Source organism: Apteryx mantelli, chromosome 5, assembly GCF_036417845.1.
Source record: "Apteryx mantelli isolate bAptMan1 chromosome 5, bAptMan1.hap1, whole genome shotgun sequence".
In the NCBI taxonomy this organism is placed as follows: domain Eukaryota; kingdom Metazoa; phylum Chordata; class Aves; order Apterygiformes; family Apterygidae; genus Apteryx; species Apteryx mantelli.
The window spans coordinates 52695235-52720520 of record NC_089982.1 but is presented as its reverse complement, the minus strand read 5'-3'; positions in this window follow the sequence as shown (position 1 = coordinate 52720520).

The window sequence follows — 25286 nt, the reverse complement described above, 5'->3', positions numbered from 1 at the left end:
TCTCTCAGCCTTTCCTCATAAGAGAGATGCTCCAGTCCCCTAATCATCTCTGTAGCCCTTCGCTGGACTTGCTCCAGTAGTGCCACATCCCTCTTGTACTGGGGAGCCCAGAACCGGACGCAGGACTCCAGATGTGGCCTCCCCAGGGCTGAGTAGAGGGGGAGGATCACCTCCCTTGACCTGCTGGCAACACTCTTCCTGATGCACCCCAGCATACCATTGGCCTTCTTGGCCACAAGGGCACACTGCTGGCTCACGGTCAACTTGGTGTCCACCAGCACTCCCAGGTCCTTCTCAGCAGAGCTGCTTTCCAGCAGTTCAACCCCCAACCTGTACTGGTGCATGGGGTTATTCCTCCCCAGGTGCAGGACCCTGCACTTGCCTTTGTTGAACTTCATGAGGTTCCTCTCTGCCCACCTCTCCAGCCTGTCCAGGTCTCTCTGAATGGCAGCACAGCCCTCTGGTGTATTGGCCACTCCTCCCAGTTTTGTATCGTCAGCAAACTTGCAGAGGGTGCTCTCTGTCCCTTCATCCAGGTCACTGATGAAGAAGTTGAACAAGTCTGGACCCAGGACTGACCCCTGGGGGACACCGCTAGCTACAGGCCTCCAACTAGACTCTGCGCCACTGATCACAACCCTCTGAGCTCTGCCATTCAGCCAGTTCTCAATCCACCTCACTGTCCACTCATCTAACCCACACTTCCTGAGCTTGTCTATGAGGATGTTATGGGAGACAGTGTCAAAAGCCTGGCTGAAGTCAAGGGAGACAACATCCACTGCTCTCCCCTCATCTACCCAGCCAGTCATTCCATCATAGAAGGCTATCAGATTGGTTAAGCATGATTTCCCTTGGTGAAGCCATGCTGACTACTCCTGATCACCACCTTTTCCTCCACATGCTTGGAGATGGCCTCCAGGACAAGCTGCTCCATCACCTTTCCAGGGATGCAGGTGAGGCTGACTGGCCGTTAGTTCCCTGGGTCCTCCTTCTTGCCCTTTTTGAAGACTGGGGTGACATTGGCTTTCTTCCAGTCTTCAGGCACCTCTCCGGTTCTCCATGACCTTTCAAAGATGATGGAGAGTGGCTTAGCAATAACGTCTGCTAGCTCCCTCAGCACTCATGGGTGCATCCCATCAGGGCCCATGGATTTGTGGGTGTCAAGTTTGCTTAAATGATCTCCGACCTGATCCTCCTCAACCAAGGGAAAGTCTTCCTTCCTCCAGACTTTCTCTCTTGCCTCCAGGGTCTGGGGTTCCTGAGGGCTGGCCTGAGCAGTAAAGACTGAAGCAAAGAAGGCATTCAGTAACTCTGCCTTCTCTGCATCCTTCATCACCAGGGCACCCACATCATTCAGCAAAGGGCCCATATTTTTCCTAGCGCCTTCCTTTTGCTACTGATGTATTTGAAGAAGCCCTTCTTGTTGTCCTTGACATCTCTCGCCAGATTTAATTCCAAACGGGCCTTGGCCTTCCTCGTCGCATCCCTGCATACTCTGACAACGTTCCCATATTCCTCCCAAGTGGCCTGTCCCCCTTTCCACTTTCTGTACACTTCCTTCTTCTGGTTGAGTTTTGCCAGGAGCTCCTTGTTCATCCATGCAGGTCTCCTGCCCCCTTTGCTTGTCTTCCTACTCATAAGGATGCACCGCTCTTGAGCCTGGAGGAAGTGATGCTTGAATATTAACCAGCTCTCTTGGACCCCCCTTCCTTCTAGGGCCCTAACCCATGGGATTCCTCCAAGTAGGTCCCTGAAGAGGCCAGAGTTTGCTCTCCTAAACTCCAGGGCTGCGATCCTACTCAGTGCCCTGCCTCCTCCTCGCAGGATCCTGAACTCCACCATCTCATGGTCACTGCAGCCAAGGTTGCTCCCAGCCTTCACGTCTGCAACCAGTCCTTCTTTGTTTGTTAGTACGAGGTCCAGCAGCACACCTCTCCTTGTTGGCTCCTCCACCACCTGTGTCAAGAAGTTGTCACCAATGCTCTGCAGGAACCTGCGGGACTGTTTGTGCCTAGCTGTGTTGTCTTTCCAGCAGATATCGGGGTGGTTGAAGTTCCCCATGAGAACCAGGGCCTGGGATCGTGAGGCTACTTCCAGCTGTCTGCAGAAGGCCTCATCCACTTCCTCTTCCTGATCAGGTGGCCTGTAGTAAGCACCCACAACCGTGTCACCCATGCTAGCCTGCCCTTTAATCCTTACCCATATGTCGGAGTGGGGGGACGGGCTCGGAGTAACGATGAGTCTCAATATGAGTATGGTCGTTCTCCCTTTATTCAAGCTTTTACAGAGTATATATAGACAATGAGCAGAAGCTTGCGTTAGTTACAATGCTACTATTGGTTAAGGCCCCCTGTATACGCGCGATGTGCCGCGACAGGATTGGTGTCGGGCGACTGCTTGTGTTACTAGCTTTGCGGTCAGAGCTGTGTGCTGCCTCCCCTTTTCTTGATGTCGACACCGGCGATGTTCCTGTTTAGAGGAGACTTCAAGGACAGCAGCTTGCCCACACGCTGAGCCTTATTCTATGTAATCGTAGGCGGGATTGCTCACTTTTAACAGATCATGGCCCTTTTGGCCTAACCATTCCTCCACACCCATAAGCTCTCGACTCGCTCTTCATCCACCCCTAAGCACAGCTCCATACATTCCAGTTGCTCTCTCACATAAAGAGCAACTCCACCACCTCGCTTGCCTGGCCTGTCTTTCCTAAAAAGCACATAGCCATCCATGACAGCGCTCCAGTCATGCGAGCTATCCCACCATGTCTCTGTAATGGCAATGAGATCTTGGCCCTGCGACCGCACACATATCTCTAGTTCTTCCTGTTTGTTCCCCATGCTGCATGCACTGGTGTACAGGCATTTCAGGGAGGTGATCGAGCATACAGGTTTCCCAGGAGGGATACAAGAGGATCCTCCATAGCCACATCCCATGCGCACTTCCCTGGCTGCATTCACCTGCTGGAGGCGTCCTGACTTGAGCTGTCTTTTGCCAACTACTCTGGCACTATACCTCTCCCCTTCCCCCATCTTTCCTAGTTTAAAGCCCTCCTTACCAGGTTGGCCAACCTGTTGGCAAAGACACGTGTGCCCCGCTTAGTGAGGCGGATCCCATCTCTCCCCAGCAGTTGTTGATCTTCAAACAGGGTCCCATGGTCGTAGAAACCAAAACCCTGTTGCCAACACCAGCGGCGCAGCCAGTGGTTAACTTGGAAAGTCCGTCTCCTCCTCCTCTCATCCATCCCCCTCACTGGCAGGGCTGAGGAGAAGATGACCTGGGCTCCCAGGCCCTTGACCACCATCCCCAGAGCTCTGAAATCCTGCTTGATGGTCTCCAGTTTGCCCTTGGTGTCATTGGCGCCCACATGGAAGAGCAGCAGTGGGTAATAGTTCGAAGCATGGACAAGCCTTGGCAGTCTTTCCATGACATCTCGCACGCAAGCCCCTGGAAGGCCACAAACCTCTCTAGACAAGAGGTCAGGTCAGCAGATAGATGCCTCCGTCCCCTGCAGCAGGGAGTCCCCAGAACAATCACCTGCTGCTTCTTCCGTGCATTCCGGCAAGGCACAGGGTCTGTTGTCCCAGGTACTTCCCTTGCAGCCATGCCCATCTCCTCCTCATCCTGGAGGGCACTAAACCTGTTCTTCAGCTTCAAGTCTTCAGGAGGAGTAGGAGCCTTTCTCCTCCCACGAGCAGTGACCAGTTTCCAGCCTTCTTCTATGGTGTTATGATGTACCGTTTCACACGGCACAGAGCCCTCCAGCAACTCCACTGCTGCAGGGGGTTGGGACTCCTGAAGCTGTACAGTCTCCGAGAATACCCTGTTCTGTTCTGTTCCCTTCCAGTTTTTATAGCCATTGGCCTTCTGATCTAAGTGTCTTAAGCTTGTCACAGGGTATGGGAGATTTCTCTGAGGCTTCTGAGTAGGTGGAAATGAGTGGTCTCTAGACTATGGTAAAATAAACATGACTGTGACAACAATGATTGGACTTGACCAGAGCAGTCTCTTCTAGCACTATGGTTATCATAAGCCCAAAAGAATCTCCACATTAAGTAGAAAAAAAATATATTCAGGAAATTGATCTCCAGAATTATTCCTTATAATGCTCTGTTTGTCTAGATATAAGAAAATGAATATTGGTTCTGTCTTTCTCATACACTATAATTTTTACTCAGTCTTCTATCCTAAAAAAATGTTTTCTGAAACCTTGTCCTTCAAATTCTTCACATTAGTTGTTCCAGACACCTCAGATATAAAACAAAATGGCAAAATTCATAAAAATACAGAATTCCAGCTTGTCAGACTCTGTTCTCAAATACCTGACAAGTTTTTGTCACTTTTGCATATACTGGCAGATCTTCTTGTTGGTTAAGGTTGGCTGTACTGGCTTCATGCCATTTGGTAAAAAGAACGTCCATATATCCTTCATATGGGTACAAATTTCAAATAATACAGGGAGAAGAAATAAATGCAGAAATATGAAAATTCACGACACTGGATAGTCAGTACTATGTTTGTGCACCTGTTACGCAAGTTATATGTAGAAAAATTAAAAAACTCCCCTAATTTAAATTTTTTTTTCAAATATTTGCTTCAGGATTTCCCCACACTTTCCCAAAGCTTCCCTCTTTCTGCTGCAACTATTTCTCTGAATTCTTTGATACTTCCTACCACATCAGCCAGTTCAGTGGGAAACATCACATAGTACTTTCCCATTTAGTGTTCTGTTGTCAGACAGTGAAGGAGAAATATAGCAAGTGCAAACTTACTAGTAATACTTTAAATATTTCAACTATTTCAGCTAAATAACTTCATTTAAATAACTTCAATATAACATTGGTATATTTTTGCTAATCAAAGCAGCTGAAATTACTATTCACATTTTTATACATGACCTTTGTACTGAAATATTTTCTTTTATAAAATATCATATGGATACCAGTAAATGTATGAAAAAGCATAAAGCCATTTGATCACACAGATGTGAAATAATTAGGAAGAGAACAAAACAGATAGATGCAAAAAATTAAAATAATAGAAAGTGCCCTGAAGAAGAAAAAATCTTTAGTCTTTTTCCATCATTTTTCTTTGTCATTTTAAACATTTCATGAAAATTCACTGCCTATGGAAGTTTATGCAGCTGGAAAATATTTTTTTAAGCAATGTCTGTAAGTAAAAGAACTGATAAAGGTGAAGAAAGGGTTAAAGGGATGAGGAAATGGAAAGGGTAAGAGACCACTGAAAAAATACAGGTTTCACAAGGTTGAAATAACTACTCACAGCATCAGCAATAGTTTGATTTTTAGTATCCCTCGTGTGTGAATGGCAAATTTATGTACTTTGAAAAAAAAAATTGTGGTTACTTGTTATGGGCAATAAACTATTTAGGACTGTGCATTGTAGTTTTACATGGGCTTTATATCAGGTTCACTGTATTTTAAACTTCTTTTTCTTTCTTTTCCCATGCCTTTCTTCTTTTCCTACTTTCCTTGCATTACAAGACATACACTAAAATAGCAAATCAGTGTTCCTGAGAGAATGCTGTGGTTGAAATTTTGCTAAATCATTCAGTGAGAGTTTTGACTAAGTAACTCCTCCAGCAGCTTGCTAAACCTTGCTAAAGTCCCTGCTAAAAATTTTGCAAATTATTTGTACAGCGAAATCACTGGGATAATCATATGCTTAGAATTAGGTATACAATTAAATACTTTGCTCAACAGGTAATTTTTTTAATTTTATTTCTAAAACCTTATTTTCTTGGTATTTCAGGTAGTCATTCTTTTGGATTCATCTGTTAAACTGAATTGTGTCTTCAAACATACTAGCTGGTTAATAATATATCTACAGCTTATGATTTTAAGTATTTTAGCTGCTAAAAATAATTGTGTGCATTTAATAAATTTATCACTGCTTTTCAGAGCCATAAGTGCATTTCAATTAGCTTTCTATGAAAGTGCTGAATTGCAAATCCTTTTCAAATTAAAGGGAATGTTCTATCATTTCAGTTCATTCTATGGTGATAATTTCATCGATTCGACTTAATACACGTGTAAGCTCAAGTGTATTTGCATATAAAATGCCACAGGGCCTAGAGGCACTAATACAAACAATTAGTTCAGTGTTTTTATCTTCCGGTAGCACAGGGTTTCTGCATAGCAAGCTATTTTGGCAACTGCATAATTCAGTATGCATTGTACAAGGAGGAAAGCTGTATTTTCTCTGTGGTTAAGAACTGAAAAAATGCTTTTGGATTTTGTTCATATACTCAGTGTTGCTGCCCAGTTGTTGAGACTGCACATCATGGGATAACCGACAACAGCATGTCATTGACACTGTGGATGGCTTCCATTTAAATCCCTTCATTTGGATTTTATTAGAATGGTATTGAGAATGGGAGAGTGGTTTAGTCCTAGGAGCATTAGTGCCTGGATTTTTAGCCACAGAATTGATATTAACTCTAATGGGAACTGTAAATCTCTTACATTTTGTTACAAACACTCTAGTGATTTCCAATGACGGTTGCTCACATCCCACGTCCATCCATTCTGTTTTATTTTCAGATTAGAATAGTTTGAGGTCTAATGTTGATACTCTGACAATGAGCGCGCTCTACAAACAATGAACACGCTCAACTTCATTAGCGCTGCACTGTGAAGATTAACCCTGCTCTCAGAGTGCTAAGAATATACTCGGCAGTACTACAGTATTCAGCACATCAGTTATCTGATGATATATGAGAGAGAAATTTTAACAGGTTGGGAAAGGCAAATCATTTGATTGGTGCCATCAAGAAGTCCTGGGATCGCAATGGGGAAGAGAAAGCTTGTGCTGAAAACAAGGGTGAGGGTTATCAAATACCTACCTAATGCTATGCTGGTAGGAAGAGTGTCTACAGAAATGCTTATGCTGATTATATTCAGTTGACATCTGGATTCTATTTGTAGCAGAAGATGAGTTTCTTGTATGACCTTGGGAAAGACATTTAAGATGAAACTGTTGCCACACTGAAGCTGACTGTAAAACATTGTTGATTTCAATGCATAACACTGTGAATATGGAGTGCTATAACCTTCCTTGGTTAGCTGAGGTGCAGTTCAATTATAACTGTGGTGGGCAAGACAGTGTTACTGTTGCACAAATATGGCTTATAAATGTTGACAAATAAAATAACTTTAGTTGATGAGCAGAAGCTCGGATTGACTTCAGTGCTTTTGTTCATTTCATAATAGCTGAAATTTCTCCAATATTACTTCCTCAGTAGCCCCTGTATGAATCCATTGTTACTGCATTAAAATAATTGTTCATAACTGAATCATTTTGGCATGTAGAATAAGGCAATCTGTTTGTAAAATGCAGAGTAATTGAAAGCCATTTTATACCTGTAATGTTTGCTGAGTGGCATTTGCAGAATGGATTTCTCTGCGTTTTTGTGTTCACAAATCATTATCACTACAACTCCAGAGAGAGAATCAGCTGGCTGAGAAAGCACATAGAGCTACATGGTGAAATAAATGACTTGCCAAACTGCACAAAATCCTAGGTAGAAAGCGAAGAGGGCAAGAAGAGAAATGGATAGAAAGTTAAAAGTGATGGGCAACATTAAAAGAGATGGATAAGCTTGATGGTGTCAGTGAAAAACACCAGCTATGTCTTTAATACAAGTTTGAAAAACAGAGGGTGCCTACCTCACAGCATCCCTATAGAGGGCTTGGTGTTGTGCCCCTGAAGTCACAGTTCCTGATGGCCTTCATCTCCTGCCAGTTCAGGCAGTCCACAAAAAAAAGTGGTTCCTTGATGTATTAGTTCAAAGGACTGTTTAGGCCATAGATAAGGTATGATGTTGAATAGAGTCTTTTAGAAATATAAAAACAAATATAATTTATCATTTTTTACTTACTTTTTCCTTGGAAACAAGTCAAAGGAGTGAATACAATACATCGTATCCCATTTCCCTACTGAAAGCAACCCTGTAGTCTGCTTGTCTGCAAAAAGATCATAACATCCTTTCTCTCTCTCTGCTTGGAAAAATTCATTCATTCTGTGAAAACCCACTGTGAAAACCCACTGGAGAAAGCAGGTTCTTGTACAATCAGAACTGCTCAGCTTGACTGTGATTTGCAGTACGTATAATATCGTTATCTCAAGAAAAAAAGTGTACAGTTCCCCAATTTGAACAAAGTATTCATAGATACATATGTAAATACAGCCTTGAATGAAAATTTTGAGCCTCCAGAAATTCGACTATGAGATAATTTGTGTCTGGACCTGAATCTGAACTTAGGAATTTGAACCCATTTCTGTTTCTGAAACATCATTTCTAACATTTTTGACAGTGGTAGTAAGTCTGGCCTCTTCTGTTGTTTGAGTATACTTGATTTCTGTTTCTGTGAAGTCTACTGCTTTTTTCATTAAGTACACCCCCCCAAAAATAATCACCTAATTAAGAATTTCATCTTTTGCCCTACAGGTGAAACTTGTGTTTTAGGATGATACATAGCAATAACTAATCAGCTTTTTCATCTGCTCCCACAAATAACCATGTAGTATGTTCTCAAAAAATAGTTGCATGCTGGAATTAAGTAAGTAGTAAATTTAAAACAAAAGAATGGGAATATTATTTTAGCCATTGAATAGAACATCTGTGCACAATTTCTTTGGAAGGTCAAATGATGAGTTAAATGCTGTGAAGGACTGCTTATGTCACGCTAGCTAGTCACGTGCATCGAAACAAGTAAGAATAATCAAATCTCATGCTTTAACAAGCAGATTGCATATTAAGGTTGGGAAATAATTTTATAGGGAAAATATTTCATTTTGCAATACTAGGTATAATCCAAACTGTCGTGACAATAATGTTAATGTACTGTTACAACCTCTGTATCTTCTGCTTGGCCTTCATGGATTGTTAATGCATGTATTTGTTGCATATCCCACTAAAGTTTATGACCAAGCCGCTGTGTTTTCCTTGTTAAAAGAGAACAACTCCATCATTAGCTTAATTAAATGTAAGTTTATTGTTGTTTCTCTACAGCTGAGTTAATGAAACGTTTGGCAATGGAAATTTTGTGATGACATTGAAACGATTACTTGTTACTGGGTAACTTTAAGACCAAATTGAAAATGGAAATGGCATGCTATCAAACAAATACAGTTGCTATTGCCAGAATGCCAACATACATGGATGGACCAAATGAAAAAAAATAAGCTTTACAGTAATAATGGAAATAATAAAATAATAATGCAAAACAAAACAAATCTGTTCAACAGTTGTTACTCATTCTTTTTGGTATCCTGCCACTTTTAAAACACTGTTATAAATTTCACTTGCAATCAGCTATTATTTTAGAGTTTCAAGTAAATATTTCTACACTTACCTCAGGATTCTTCACATATTGAAGTATAACATTAGAGAAGAGTCATTTAAAAAAAAGTATGCTGACATTTCTTGTCAACCATGATAAAATCTCTGGTATATAAATGATAATATCTGATTGTGTTTTACACAGAAATTTGTTCCAAATGAAGCCAGCACAGGCAACCAATGCATAGCTGACTTTCTTTTTTTCATCAGTACACCTGTTTTCAGCTTCGCCAGTTTGCAGTTGATAGGTTGGTCAGTCTTAATAATTGTTTAAATTCACCAGCTACATCTTATTACTTCTACATTCAGAATAGGAGTAACAGTCCTCATTTTAATTTTAAAATTATGTATTTATTCCTGTCTCTCAGCAGTCATCTCCTTGGCTATCAAATTGGAGAGTACAAGGAGTACATGGGTATTGGTGAGGAGAGCTAGGATGGGTTTGGCAGCTGAGTCTATGGGATGTTCTCTGCAGCACTCACTGTGTTTTGCTGAGATGATGAATTACTGGCATCTGAGGAAGCATTGACGCCTGCTCCCGTACTGCGAGAGCCGGCAGCTGCTGACAATTCCCAGCTCCCAAGCGGGGGCTGAGCAGAGCAGCGGGGTGAGGATAGGAGCCCTGCGCAGGGACGCTGGAGCACCGCTCCTGTCCAGGCAGAGTGCTTGCGCGGATGTTGCTTGCTTGCTCCAGGCAGCGGAGCAATGGCTATCAGGTGCACAGCGATCTCTCTTCGCACCCCCGCAACTGCTGGGTATAGCTGCAGCCACAAGAGTTTCCAAGAGCAGGCCAAGTTGTAACAGTATCTTCTTTTTTTTTTTTTTTTCCTCCGAAGTAGCTTTTTCAGTCTCACCAGTAGCTGCGAATATTTACTAAGCTTTTTTTAAGTGTAAGGGTTGCTTTAGTTTATATAAACGAACACTGTATCTTCAAAATTACCTAGTAAAAATGAAAAGCAGGAATCTGGAAGAAATCCATTTTCTTGTTTATTCTGTCATGACAATTTTCAGTGATTTTGAGCTCTACATCAGTTCGAAATGTAGTTTACCGTATCTTTGTAAAGGAAAGAAGTTTAAATATATGCAGTGCTTTCTGATTATTACAGTGATACTCTCTGAATTTAAGAGTCACTTGTGCTATATTCAGGCAGAAAAGATAGCTCCAGAAGGCTATCCATCTATATCCTCAAATGATTTAATCAGGAAATATGAAGTACGCGATGTGCGCGTCTCTGTGCCTGAAGAGGGAAACAGGCCAATGAGAAACTGGGAGGCTTGTGGGAAAACACATCTCCCAGACAGCTTTCTGCAGGTCCTTTTGCAGAAAGTCTACAAACATGAATAGTGGAGAAATGATCACAACCAACCAGACGTTCTATATCCATCTGGCTATCAGTTTCTTTATAGCAGTCAAGTAGTGTGATAGCCCCCTGAAGAACATGACATTATAAAACTTAAAACAATTCAAATGCCAGCTTTAAGAAATTGAGGGCAAGTTATTACATGCTGTGATGCAAGACTTCCACTGCTCTTAGTAAAATGACTCATATGTTATTGAAATATGATTCGTATGTTATTACTTGAGATATAATTAAACCAAATTATTTATTGATTATTCATGTATAATTCATGCCACTGTCTATTAAAGCATTATTAATGAAACATATATGTTTCTATATATTTATGCATAAATATATCTATGTAATTCTCCTTCCAATAAAAGTGTGTGACTGGTGTAATTAACATTTGCCACCGCTGCAGTTAAAGTCAGTTATTTCCTTATTTATCTGCCTATTATGTCTCCACCTATTGTTCATCCGACAGCATATTTCATTGCTGTTTGAATCTCTTGCTAATGTCAGTTTTATCTGCTTGCCTTTGGCTGCCTGTTCCAACATATTTTAGTTTCAGTTTCAGTTAAGTGATTCTTTTCTCAAGATGCAGTACAATATGCAGTATGATGATGTCAAAGTTAAGTGGTACATTGAAATTCATTGTGTTCCTGCTGAAAGTTTTTGAATATTTTGTTTTATGGAGTAAAAACTATCCTAATTAAAATTCCAAAAGCCATAGATAAAAGAATTTTATTGTTGTTTAGACGTGGGACTTGGGTTTGGGGAGTTTTTAACTTTAATTTTTATTCTTTTCCCAAAGCCTTCAATACCTATTTGAGTTTTTCCATGTTTTTTAATTTTAATCCTGTAAAGTATAGTTGCATTTTGCTCCACAGAAAAAAGGAAATAGTAGTGCATATGTTGTTTTTAAAAAATTATTAATTTACATGACCATTAAAGCATAAAATCAAAGATACAAAGCACAGCTTATCAAGGGTCACGCTGCTTGGCTTAAGTACAGCACTCTTAAATCTTCCCAAAACTCTCCTTAAAGATTTGAGTTTAATCTCAGGTTTTCCCAAGCTTCTACTTGAATTGATTTTCTACACAGATCAGCTTCTTCAAAATGTCTCCTGCTCCTAAATCAAGCACCGTATATTTTGTATTAAGTACTGCCAAACTGTAATATTTCTTAATTGTATCAGAATCTCTACTAATCTATTAAAAAGCCTTTAAAGACCAGTAGGCATTCTGTGTCCCATCATCACTGCTCAAAGACTGATCCAAATGGCGGTGATCTCTGCCCATTTGAGAAGGAATCTCTGCAGGATGCAAGGACCAGCCCAGCAAGAAGTGTATCCAATCTGCTGTATAGTCTGTTGGGTTAAGACATAGCAGAGAGATAACATACATTAGTTGCCACATAATAAAGCTCAGCTCAGAAAGGATTAGATAAACCAAAACAGAAGACTTGTTTAAATCAGTAACACCACCTACAATCCTGCCACTGCCAGTTTTGTGAAATGTTACTGTAACTTATTTAATAAAAACATTGTAGGATGCAATTAAGGCAGTACATCGACAACATCATTTTTTCCCTTATGCATTTAACTTCAAAATCTTGTATACCACGCACAGGTGGGAAGTTGAAAAGTTAGGAAATACTTCTTGCTGAAGACTGTCATTGAGCAGTATTCCCCTTCATAAGAATGTTGATATATTGAAAGTGGTACAGTGATCATAGTCTAATTGCAACTTTATTCTATATGATGTAATCACAGTACACACAGTGGCTGGATTTAATTTCGCTTTAGTGTGCCGTGATTACTGTACTATGTTTTCCAACTATATATATGTATACATTATAGTCACATTACATGTCTCTTTATATATATGTTTATGTCTTTGCATTTGTACATATCTATGAATACATCAAGTTCTAGATCAAGATATGTTTGGTTTTTTGTTTCTTTAAAAGTTCTGGAAATGTAACTGGAGTCTGGAAAAATAAAATGGTTTATTTCATTTTTACACAACTTTCACAGGTTCTGCAGTGCTATACTGGCCTTTAGCAACACCAGTAGCACCCTTATATTTAGATTAGGATTAAAAATTAGCCAATAGATGTTTTTATAAAATGAAAGGAAACCCAGATGCTCAGTCTTAGTTCTTTTTTGCCAAGCCAGAGGGAAAAAAAAGCAATAGCATAAAAGTCTGGTTATTTTGATCAACAAAATAATTGAAATGGATTCTTAATATTTAAGGGTACCAAACTTCTTCATTCTCTTGATTAAGATTGACATTTTTTGGACAATGTTTTTCAGTTGTGTAAAGGCTTCCATAGAAAACAGTCATTTTCTGTACTTTATTTCTGTACTTTCTCAAACTTTCTTTTCTGCAGATGACTTTTTTTGGCTTGGATTCTCAATTTTTTTTAATTTTTGGGGAAAAAAGTGTTCTTCCTATTTATGAGCATGAGGCAAATGAATAGGCATTTTAACTTTTACCTTTTCTTAAAGTATTCTCATGACCACTTTTTGAAAACTCTAGAAATAGTACAAGTTGCTACAGAAAATTATAGTTGTCCATGGAAATAGGCTTCATTAGGAGAAAAAATCATTTGAAAACAAACTTGTCCTGACTCAAAAGGTTGAAAATCCTTAACAATGATATGCTATGTTTGTTCAGCAAGTTATGAAATGCTTTCCTTTGTTTAATATGTTTTGCTTTTGAATGTGCAACATGACTAAAGAAACTTTCATGTGTGCTTGACTCTATCTGTATACTGAAATTCTACCAGGCTTCACATAAATACTCTGTAGAAACCATTTGGTATAAGCCGTTGGTATCAGACTGTTATTAAGAGATACAATCCCTCAAGATATTTTGAAGCACTGGGTTTCAAGAAAGACCCTAAGGCCAGTTGGAGTATTTTACTCAGCAAGGAGTCCCCAGCAAAAGGCATCCAGGAAACTTACTGAGATCAGAATTTCATGTTTTCTATATACTGTAGGAGACGTTCAAAAGACTTCTTTTTTCTGAGCCTGAACAACTACAGATCAAGATGAAGAAGTCTGAACTGCTTTGACGGTGCTGATTGAATGGAAATTGCTTTAAAGGAACATTTTGCCAAGCAGAAGTCAGCTTTGGCATTTAGACGTAACTGCCTTTAAGGAAGTCATCAGTGCAGATGTGTTAAGGCTTGATCAATGAGACCCTAGGTGTCTAATAAAAGTCTGAAAAAACTAGAGGTAGACCAGAGTCTTAGATGAACAGGAAGAAAAATATCTGATTTATGAACAGAGGAGATCATTGTTATGTGTTCAGATAAGCTGGAGAATCTAGAATAATTCATGACGTTTGGTTGGTGTTCTCTGTCATTTTTCCTTCACTCATGAACTAGCTTCCCTCCCCCCCAAAAACCTGAGAGACCATTAACAATAATATAACACTGTTCCGTTTGCAACACTCCAATGAGTGTGCAAGAGCTAGATGAATGGTCCATTGCAAAGTACTTTTGTATTCAACTGTATATCATCCATTTAACATATCAGTTGCATTTTTTTGATCTAATTACAGCAAAAACTGAAGACACCAGCAGAATTCCCTTTCTTCTGCCGTATTCCCTTGCCTATTCTTGATACCAGTCTGTTCAATAAACATCCAATAATGAAAGTTCTGATTCTGTCTCTGTTTAGCATGGCCTGTACATAGAATTTGCCCTTTTCGGCAACTTCTATTTCATTGCATTTAACCTTAAAAAAATTAATAAATTACATAGATTAGAAAAGATATGACTTTCATAGATGAGAATAGAAAATGAATAGTTAGGCTTTCAGAACCTGTCTTCTATAATGATATAAGATAGATACTCAGAGCAGACATGCAGTGCCTAGTTAAGTCATCCGTATGTTAATTAAAGTTCTAAGAAAAGTAGTCCCCACCATCGTTCCTTGTCAAAGGATTAGTCTTTTTAAAAAAGAACTGTTCTTCTGAAAAAGTACATACTTCCTTTTGCTGTAAGACATGCATGCATGAGAAACTAAAAGCATGTTCCACTTACTGTACCCGGGGTTTAAAAACCATGGCATTTTTCTGTGCTCATATTTTCAAGTACTAAGCAATATTTGAAAGCATCACATTCAGATTTTATTTTTTTAAGGATTCAATTCTACATGGAAGTTACCCACTGTAGTTGAAAGTCTTTGTTCTAACATTTTCACTCACCCTCTTGAAAATTGCACTGCTTTGATAGGTCTGGTTTTCAGCTTTAAACCTCTACAGAAGAATGTATTTATTTCGTACTGTTTACTGAAGAAGCATTTTAACTTCAGTGAAACTATTCATGGCATATAATTCTAAGCACAAGCATAAGAAGCCTTGTCGGGATCAAGGCCTTGGTCATCACAAAGTGATATCACAGAAATTGAAATAGTTTTGGGTAATGCCAAATAAGATCTGTCTTCCTTTTTTAATTTTGGAGCTAACATAGAGGCTGGATTAAAAATATCAGCTAAGTAAAGTAATTAGTATGCTGGTAGATAAAGATCAAATTTTATCTGTGGGAGAAACTGAGCTGAAATTCAGAGGTGGATATTATGGGTATTAGCTATGACGCTCAGTCAGATAAGGTTGACACCTTATTTTTTTTCTATTTGGATGCTGAGAAAGAATTAGGTATAGATAATCGCAAGGTTAATAAAGGTATTTCACTTTCAGATATCACAGTTTTCACTATGTTTGTGACTATGTTTCTATAGATATGTGTTAGATATAGAATTTCTTTTTCTGGTTATTTTCGAGAAAAGATACGATATATTTATATTTACATATAGTTTTGCCCTGCCAATCTCAGATTTGGCATAGAAGATAAAATAATCCAATATGTAGAAATCAGTAGTGCACTACAAGAAAGACTGATAATAACAGTGTTCTCACTTGCTGAATCCTAATATTGTTTAGACTGATGACTGCATTGAAGCATGAGGTCAGGGCACTGTTGTTAGAACATAAATTCTCCTGGTGTTCTAACAGAATATGATCAAGAGATTGCTGAGCTTTGTCTTCCCATTTAAATAGGTAGTGAAAAACCTCTAAGAGTTTGCAAGTTTATAGTTATTGAGCCACACTCTCAGTTTTTGCAAAGGCCCTAGATAGTTCTCTGGGGCAAATCTCCAAGGTTATGCTTATGCCATAAGCAAGAGTCTTGCCTTCTCCTCCACTGAGCATAAGATTATGATTTCTTGGGAGAGAGCTTGGTGAAGAAGAATGGGGAAAATCTTAATAGTGTTCATTCTTTTCATGAGTTTCCTATGAGTCCTGCTTGCATTTGCAGGCAAGTTCAACCAAGAAATCTTAAATGCCTATAAATTTTCACTTGGGATCAGCAGCTAATTATCTTTCTCTGACCAGTGTCTTGAAGAAAAAAAGCTTAGAGCCACTGGTAGCCATCATTCAAGGCTGAGGTCACCAAGCAGTTACACTGGTGTGTTTTGTATCAGCCAGTACTAGCTGACATGAATGTGTTATGTGTATACATCCAAAAATAGCTGGTGGGGATTTATATTTAAACTCAGTTTCCTTAACTCCTTGGCTGGGCTGGAATTTTGAAAGCAAACTTTATCCTGCAAGAGACTGATTACTTAGCAAGGCAAAGCTAGTCTTTCATATGTATGTGTATATATACTGTGCATGTCTTAAGACATTCAGCAGTCACAGTGTTTTCCCCCGTATTTCTGTGGAAAATGAAAAATGACGTAAGCCTGGACCAACAGTCATATATCTGTCTAGAAAGTCTGTATTCTTTCCCTGTTTGGTATGAATTTCATTAATCTGTGCAGGATGGTGCCAAATAACTGCTATGATTACACTAACAGTGGCCTTATTACTTCTTATTTATAATGCAGCAGTGCACACAATGTAAAGGCTGAGGCAGCCTGTCACCATCTGATGACGTGGATCGAATTTCCAAGGCAAAGGGACACAGCAAACAAGTAATGTTGTATGAGCTATGTGGACTCTTGAATCTCAGGAGAAACACATGAGAAGTATAATGATTCCTTCAGGTGCTGTAGAATGAATTAATGAGGCAACTAATATGGGATGTGGATGTGAAAGGGCCATGCTTTGGAAAACCATGCTCAAACAGGAAGAATGCCAGCCTTAGGTGATGTGGAAGAACTTAGCAAAACATCTTGGAGGTGTTTTCCACCTTATGAGCCTGGCAACAGAGAACGATGGATCTCATGATGGTAGGAGGAGTTTACTTATGCAGAGTTTTGAAGATCAGTGCAGCTCTTAAATTTAAATAGATGAGCAATTAGCAGAACTGAGAGGCAAAGATACTATGATATTATGATGATATTATGATGATATATGAATGACTGCAGTTCTGCTGAGCCAGCAATGTGCCCTTGTGGCCAAGAAGGCCAATGGTATGCTGGGGTGCATCAGGAAGAGTGTTGCCAGCAGGTCGAGGGAGGTGATCCTCCCCCTCTACTCAGCCCTGAGGAGGCCACATCTGGAGTCCTGCGTCCAGTTCTGGGCTCCCCAGTACAAGAGGGATGTGGCACTACTGGAACAAGTCCAGCGAAGGGCTACAAAGATGATTAGGGGACTGGAGCATCTCTCTTATGAGGAAAGACTGAGAGAGCTGGGCCTGTTTAGCTTGGAGAAGAGAAGGCTGAGAGGGGATCTTATTAACGTGTACAAGTATCTGAAGGGAGGGTGTCAAAGGATGGAGCCAGACTCTTTTCAGTGGTGCCCAGTGACAGGACGTGAGGCAACGGGCACAAACTGAAACACAGACAATTCCATCTGAACATGAGGAAAAACTTTTTCACTGTGAGGGTGACAGAGCCCTGGAACAGGTTGCCCAGAGAGGTTGTGGAGTCTCCTTCTCTGGAGATATTCAAAAGCCGCCTGGACGTGATTCTGTGCAAGGTGCTCTAGGTGACCCTGCTTGAGCAGGGGGGTTGGACTAGATGATCTCCAGAGGTCCCTTCCAACCTCAACCATTCTGTGATTCTGTGATTCTGTGTGAACTGGAGAAATGAAAAAATGGATGAAAGGGTTTGGGTAGATGTTGCAGGATCATCTGAATACTCGGTGCCTCCTGTATAAAGTCTATGAATTTGTGGGGAACTCCCTCTTCAACCTTGCTTCCACAAAAAGAACTTGTCTCCCTGCATTGCTTGCTTTTGCATCTGCAGGAGGACCTGCTTTGCACTCTCTTTGCACCTCTCTGCAGTCTTTAAAGTAATAGCTGTTCAGGTGCTGATACAGCACAGAGCTTAAGAAGGACAAATTTAATCTACCAAGGGGCTGAGATTTCAGAACGACAAAGCAAAGGTCATATATTTAGGTAATCAGATTGATGTTAATTATGGAAACCTTTTCTCTTTTCTTCAGGTAGTATTCATTCTAACATTTATTTTTGGTTTATGCCACTTCGTATTTTCATCTTCTAAGTTCAGATATTAGCCCTTCACCATTATTAGGTTTTGATGTGGTTATATTTAAGCATATCTGAGTGATTATTTAGAGCCTTTAGTAAAGCCCAAATCTTTGGAGGCATACTTTAAAATTGGAAAATATCTTTGATATGTCCCTTGTGACCAGAACTTTTGAAAATAATGTTTGAGCTATAAAAACTCATTTTAAGTCCTGCAATTTTGCAGAATTAATCTTGCCTGAAGTTTAGAAAGTTCTGTGCTCTGGTACAAAACCATAAAATTTCCCAAGCATACTTTTAAGAATTAATGGTGAAAGTGCAACCAAACAGCTTTAAGCAATTTATCTGTAGCAATTCCTGTACATATAAAGTTGACCGTAGGACAGATGCTTTCCTATCAGGCATTTACTTTGTTGATAAATCCAACCTCCAAACAGCAGCTGGAAAGAACTGAGAAGAGTATATTAAAATGATAGCACTGTTACTTCATTTTTTGACAAGCATATTTGCACACACACAACTTGTGTGGGTTTGTTATCAATCATTTTGCTATTAAATTGAAATATACAAAAAGAAATCTTTATTGTTTGTGCTTCTTGATCCCTTTTGGCCTTTACAGCTTGTAAAGTGAAAGATAGATTCCTCTGCTCTAATAAACAGTATTTATAGTGAGTCTGTTTTCCTCTTTTTTTTTTGCCTGCTAGCTCAATGCTATAGTTTCTAAAATGTGCATATTTGTGAATATGAAGTGTATTATTAAGGTATAGAACAATTAAGATATTGATTCTTGTTTTTCTAAAACTTAAATTTTGAAACAAAATTGTGCTAGTTTAATACTATCTATATACTTATCATTCACCCACAGTATTTATTTGTCAAATAAACTTTTCAAACAGCATTTAAAAAGTTTAAATTGCCCTAAGAGACGTATTATAGCAAACTGAGCATGATGCAGGATGCAGAAACATCTTTTCCACAGAGATAATCTATACTTACACAAGTAACATGGTTTGAGTACTCAGGTGAAATTAATCACTTCATGTGAAAAATTTGTTCATACAATAGCATAGCATTCATTAAGGAGAGCACTACCTAGTTCTTAGAATTAAAAAGCTGGAAAAAAAGAAGATGAATTAAAGCTTTTATAACAGCATATTGCAGCATATATTTTTGCACATCCTTTATTAAACCAGTGCAACCTTGTAAGGGACCAAATAAATGTGTGCAGTGAGTTCATTCCAGTGACTTTGTAAGAGGGTCTTATCTTAATAGTTCACAGGAACTGGTAAGCATGTCCTTCATCATTTTTTTCCTTGTGATATTTGAATGAGGGTATCCTAAAGAAGTTACTAGGGTGACTCCTGCAAAAAGCAATTTTCCATCTCTATCTCATTATTTCTGCTGTAAGACCTTGACATCTAAACACAGCCAAACAGGACAGCTTTTAGAAAAATGCCATTCTTAGGGGGGTTAGAGCAATAGGGTTATGCAAGACACTTCCGACGATGGGATCAGGCTAACCAAGTGGAAGAATTTCAAAATATTTTTCAGTTAGGGAGAACATATAAAACACGTAGTCCAAAACCTCTCCAGGAAAGCTGAACGGTTCTTTGAACGCTCCTGTTCAACCCTCAGTTGAACCCTCAGTTGGGGGATTGGGATTGGGATTGGGGCTACTCTAAGATTAAGGTGGAGAGACACTTAAGACACGAAATCTGAAACTAGATTTAATGCTGGGTCATGTCCACTTTATTATGTTTTGCTTATAAGCAGGCATGCCTCTCTTCAGTTTAGCCCCCTTGACTGTCCTTTGATCTCCCTCAGTGAGTTTCCATGAAGTAAGAGGGGAGGTCCACGAGGCTGCCCCAGCCTGGGAAGAGAAAGCAGGGAATCGCAAGGAGCAACACTGCAAAGAGCTCAGAGCAAAGGTGAAAGGCAGAGAGATCACTAACCCCACAGGCAAGTCTGCTGCAGCAAGTGAAATCCTTCTCATAATGTCAGCTCAGTTATAAAACACAAAGATATTAAGTAGGGCTATCTGGGAAGCAACAATCAAATTTCAGGAAGACAAATAATCTTTCTATTATTTAGGTTTACATTAGTTTGCGAGGCCAGAAGAGACCACTGTACTCATTGAACGAATCTCTTGTGTAATGCTGGCCAAAAAACATTTATAAATACATTTGTGTTTGAGTAGGAAGGCATGTTTTAGGAAAATCATCAAGTCTTCATTTCCAAGATGCTTGTGATGGAAAGCTCTACCACGTCTTTCACTTGTTCAAGTCGGTTAAATCATCCTCATTGCTAAATCTTTGGAACATCTTCTGACTGCCAGTTTTTCCAGCTGTAATAGTCTGCATTGGGACCAAATTCAAATGCTCTGAATTTTTCCAAGAAAAACAAGAAGTGATAGACAGACACCCTCAAAAATCAAGTAGTTTGGCAGGCCAGAACTCTTTTACCTGGACTGTGAAAATGAGCCATTCAATATCTTTCGGTAAGCTGGAAAGAAGCATGCAAAGTCTCTGTGCTGCCATTGTTTGTCAGAATTGTAAGGGACCTGTAATTCTTTCCTGTAAATTATTGCTGTGAAAAAGAGGAATTCCCTTGATTAGTTCCTTTTCTAAGTATTCCCTGCACTAAGCAAGAATCCAGAAATTTCCATGAACACAAAGAAGATGAATGCCAAATATTAGACATGTATGGTAAAAAATTAATCTGTTAAAAGTTAACATGATTTGGTTATTAGCCATTCACAAATCTTTACTGCTGAGGGAGATATTTTTTCCTTCCTTATTAATGGATTATATAAATATTTAAATACATCCATTTTTAGCAAGAATTGTACCTAATCTGCTAAAATAATGTCATCCTGTATGAATAAAATATGTAGTTCTTCTTTTGAAATATTTTATAGCATTTCTGACTTCGGTGACTATTCTGGGTTTTACTATAAAAGTAGTCTATATTACACTGCTGCAAGATTTTGTAGGTCTTAGTTTGCAAAAATACATTGCAGTCTTTAAAAAGGCAAATATTGGACAATTGTTTTTCTTCTGCACCTCACCAGAACAGCATAATATAATCACTCAGATGTCAACATTCTTCCAGTTTTTGAGTGACATCTTTATTTTCCTTGAATAGCAAACATCACCAGCATTTCAGCCAGAACAGCCTTCTGACCAAACTGTTAGTCATATATTTAACATTTCAGGATAGGGTCCTGAGGGGTACTGATCCCAGTGATGGGGGCGGGGGGGGGGGTCACACACTCTTTGCACCTCACTTGGCAGCCAGTTTTCAGAGCCTCTTGGGAAAACTAAAAGGAGTCTTATTTTTCAAGAAGAGTGTTTGGATGCTCAGAGGATTTAATCACACCAAGCCTTATGCCAGTGATCTGTGACCTTGCATGCTGAATGCAGCCCATACCACACGGAGTTCAGCAGGAAACACCCACAACTGGAAAAGACACTCTGGATCAGATACTGATCAAATGGGATCTGTGTGTTAAATTTGTTATCACTTAATAACGGGTGATCTGACTGAATTTTGGAATTCATGAATGTTTTCTAAGTTGTCTTATGTTCTCTTTCTAACTCATCAGAAGGTCTTATTCTCTGGTGCCATCAATCTGCGGAGAGGCACAACCTGACCGGAGCAGACACCTTGCCTGACCACCCCAGGCTAGTCCCTCCAGGTCAAGTTGGAGGCACGTAGCTGAGAAAGATCATTCAAAAAAACATACTCTTTTTGGGTGTACATGAGGGACTTAATTTTTTTTGACATGTCAGTCAAGCTTCTTTTCCTTGAGTAATAACTTTTTAAAAAGGAATTTACTTTAAAAAAAGGATAGAAAGTTATATGGAAATTTGAAAGGAATCATTATTTTATGGTTAAATCCTGGTCTTCATGAAGTAAAGGCTGAGTAAGTAAATTAGCTTACTCTAAACTATTTGCTGTTCACATTATAGTAAATGTGTTTGTTTAAAGTAGGTAGAACAGACTGTAGTTACCATGTTATTTCTATAAATAAAGCTAAAGTGAATCATTTTAGCAAAAGCAAAGGCTGTTTTTGACATTTAGTGCAAGTGTTTAAATCGTTCTTTTCAGAACATATTGTAGCTGAAATGAGATAATTTGGCACTGACAAAGACCACTTTTGACTTAAAATGTAGTATTAGGAATTTTAAAAGTAGACTCTTATCTCTCTAATAATATAGTTAGGCAAAATCAAACATGATTTAAACCTGTATTTTTAACTGCTAAAATTACTTCTTATAGAAATTAGGCAATTTAAAACTGTACTTGCTGGTAACAAACTACTAAATTTCATGTAGTATAGGAGTGACAAATAGGGAAATTGAACATTTGATTTCTATTGTGGGCAGATTTAGAAGATTTTTTTGGTGGATAACATGGCTTCCTGTGATCCATCATAAATCCTTGAGCCTTATTGGTTCATTAAGAAAAATATATGTCTCATTTGCCCTTCTGCTTATGCATAGATACTTGAGAATAAGAACCAATATAATTTTAACTGCACAGAAATATTTTCTGGTTTGCTGGTTTGGCATATTGTGTTTCTTTTTACAACCTGTACCAAAAAACAGTAACAGGCCCTGATACAGCTATGTGCCTTCTAGTATCAGCATAAGAAATGGAGGAAGACTCAGCAGGCCTTGGTGAGACAGCGGGTGGGATTTCCTCTGTCACTGGACACATACAGAAGTAAAGTGGTCCAGGTTTCTACCTGCTCAGTGCCATGTACCATCTGAAGGGAGGTAAAGAAAGCAACAGTCACTAAGCAAATTAAAATGGGTGTACCCATCATATCTTTCTCCATTTCTGCAATACCAGGTCTTCCTATCAGCCTGCTTTTCATACAGGGAGATCTCTGTTCCAAGCACATACAAGTACCTTACTACCATTCTAAGTACTGAAATTAAAATACATATTTTGGCAATTTGAAGCCAGAAATAAGTAATGAAGACTTTTAGACATGAAAGTTAAAAAAAAAAAAATCAGAGCCAATTTTTTTGCTTTGAATTAGAAAATATTTTGCAGGGAGCAGAGCTGACCTTTTTAACCACTACCTCTGACTGCTCATTTGCCTTCAGGAAGCTGAGCTCCACACCTTAAGAAGACCAGAGTCAGCATTTGATAGCATAGTAAATTGTTGCAACTATTACATCTGCTGGAAATTCTGTAACTCTGATACACCTGAAATTGTTTAATTTGTGAGGACTGGCAATCTTGACCTGTGATTGTTTCACATTGTTTCTCTTAAAACCATTGTTGTATTTTGTCTGTCCTGCCCCAAAAGCTTGCTGAATTGCCTTGCAGGCTGTGAAGGGGGACCCAGGCTGCTCCTTCACGCAGCTCTATGCATGTCCCAGCAAAGCAGCACAGTTGTGACCCTACAATAATTCTTCACCTCACAGGAGATATCTGGAAATGAATGAGTGTGGTGCTTCAGCCAAAGGACACAAATGACATCTTAGCAGCAGCAGGCAGTCATATGTTTTCATTTAAGTTCTTGAAAGTACAAAGGTGACATGAAGCTAAATTTGTCCACCTAAATTTCCTGGTCTTTATTTTTGTATTATTCTCCCTGGAACTGAGAGCTGAGTCAAAATATTCTATTCTGGTCTGCAAAACTGTTTTATCACTGTTTAAGAGCCAGATTTCTGGAGCAACAAAATATCTATGCAGCAAACACTGTACCACAACTGCACAAAAATAACTGATATATTACTCCCATGTAAATATTTGCACAATATTTACATATACCATGCATGTGTACAGTTACAACATTCTGGCCCTGGAACCATCCATGCCTTAAGGAAACTTCTCCCAAATGTTCTAATGTAATTTCCAGGCAATATAAATGCTAACTACACTGGGCAGCTTTCCCAGCCCTGGAGAAGAACAAAGTATTTCTTCAATGAACCTTTGTGATTCCTTAATGTTGATTCCCTTTTCTCTGCGAGCCTGCAGTTCCCTACTCTGCTTGTCCCAGCTCCTGACCTTTTTATTGTCCACCTCAGTCATGGAAGGGGAAACTGTTCCAAGAGTATACACATTTCAAAGACAACATCATTTTCCTTTAACCTACAGGCTGGATTCAACATATCTATCCCTCCTTGACTTTGGAGGCTTCTGCGTCCTTAAAGACCCAAACATATGATCGTACATCTTTGTCCTTTCTTGAGACAGCCATGTGAAGAGAACTGAAATGAGCAGAGAGGATGGGAGGGAGAGGGAAGGAGTGCATATGAGTGAAGGGTTTGGACTATGAATCCATGTGTGTGCGGCACCTAGTTCAAATGCCAGTAGCAGCTGTGTCACTTTTATCAGAAATTTTCTGGAATAGAAAAACCTCTTTAGTTTTACTGGAAGAGAGTTGTTTTGGAGAGTTATTGGATGTTAACATGAACATCATAAGTACTGTTTTTGTTATCTTGTTTTTCCTCACATCCTATCTGCTGCTGAGTTCAACACAGATATTCAGGGTAGCACAGTAAAGTCTGCTTTGCGGTACAAATTGCTCAATATCAGAAGGCACATATAAACACTGTCTACTGCTATTGTTATTGTTTGAATTCAGGTAGTGTCTAAAGGCTTCTAACATTTCTAGTGTCCTCATTGTATTCTTTCCTGCACAAACATCCTGAAAGAAACTATATTCTATGTAAAGATCACAGATAGCTGCATAGGAATAGAAGATAAAACAAGCACAGAAAGAAAAGCAAATGCAAGGGCACAAATATTATCAAATATTCATTCTGGTGGGAGCATAAGGTTGTCCCTTTTGCCACAGTTTCTTCCTCTCTCATGTGTGAGTAAACAAAAAGTTGTTCTGAATTAGTAATAGGACTTTCTTCATTAATGCAGCATTTATGGTTATACAGTGGTGGGTAGCAGCTGATGGGAGAAAGAAGACTGCAACCTACTGCAGAGTCAAAAGAAACGAGGAAGGAAAGTAAAGCTTAATGAAGAATCTTGTAGAGAAAGCAAAGTTGTTACATTAACAGTTTAATTATGCCAGAATTCACAGAACTCTTACCTCATCAGCAAAACAGAAAGAGCAGCTTTAAGACATGAAGCTGCTTATTTTGTTATTTTTCTTCTATTAGTT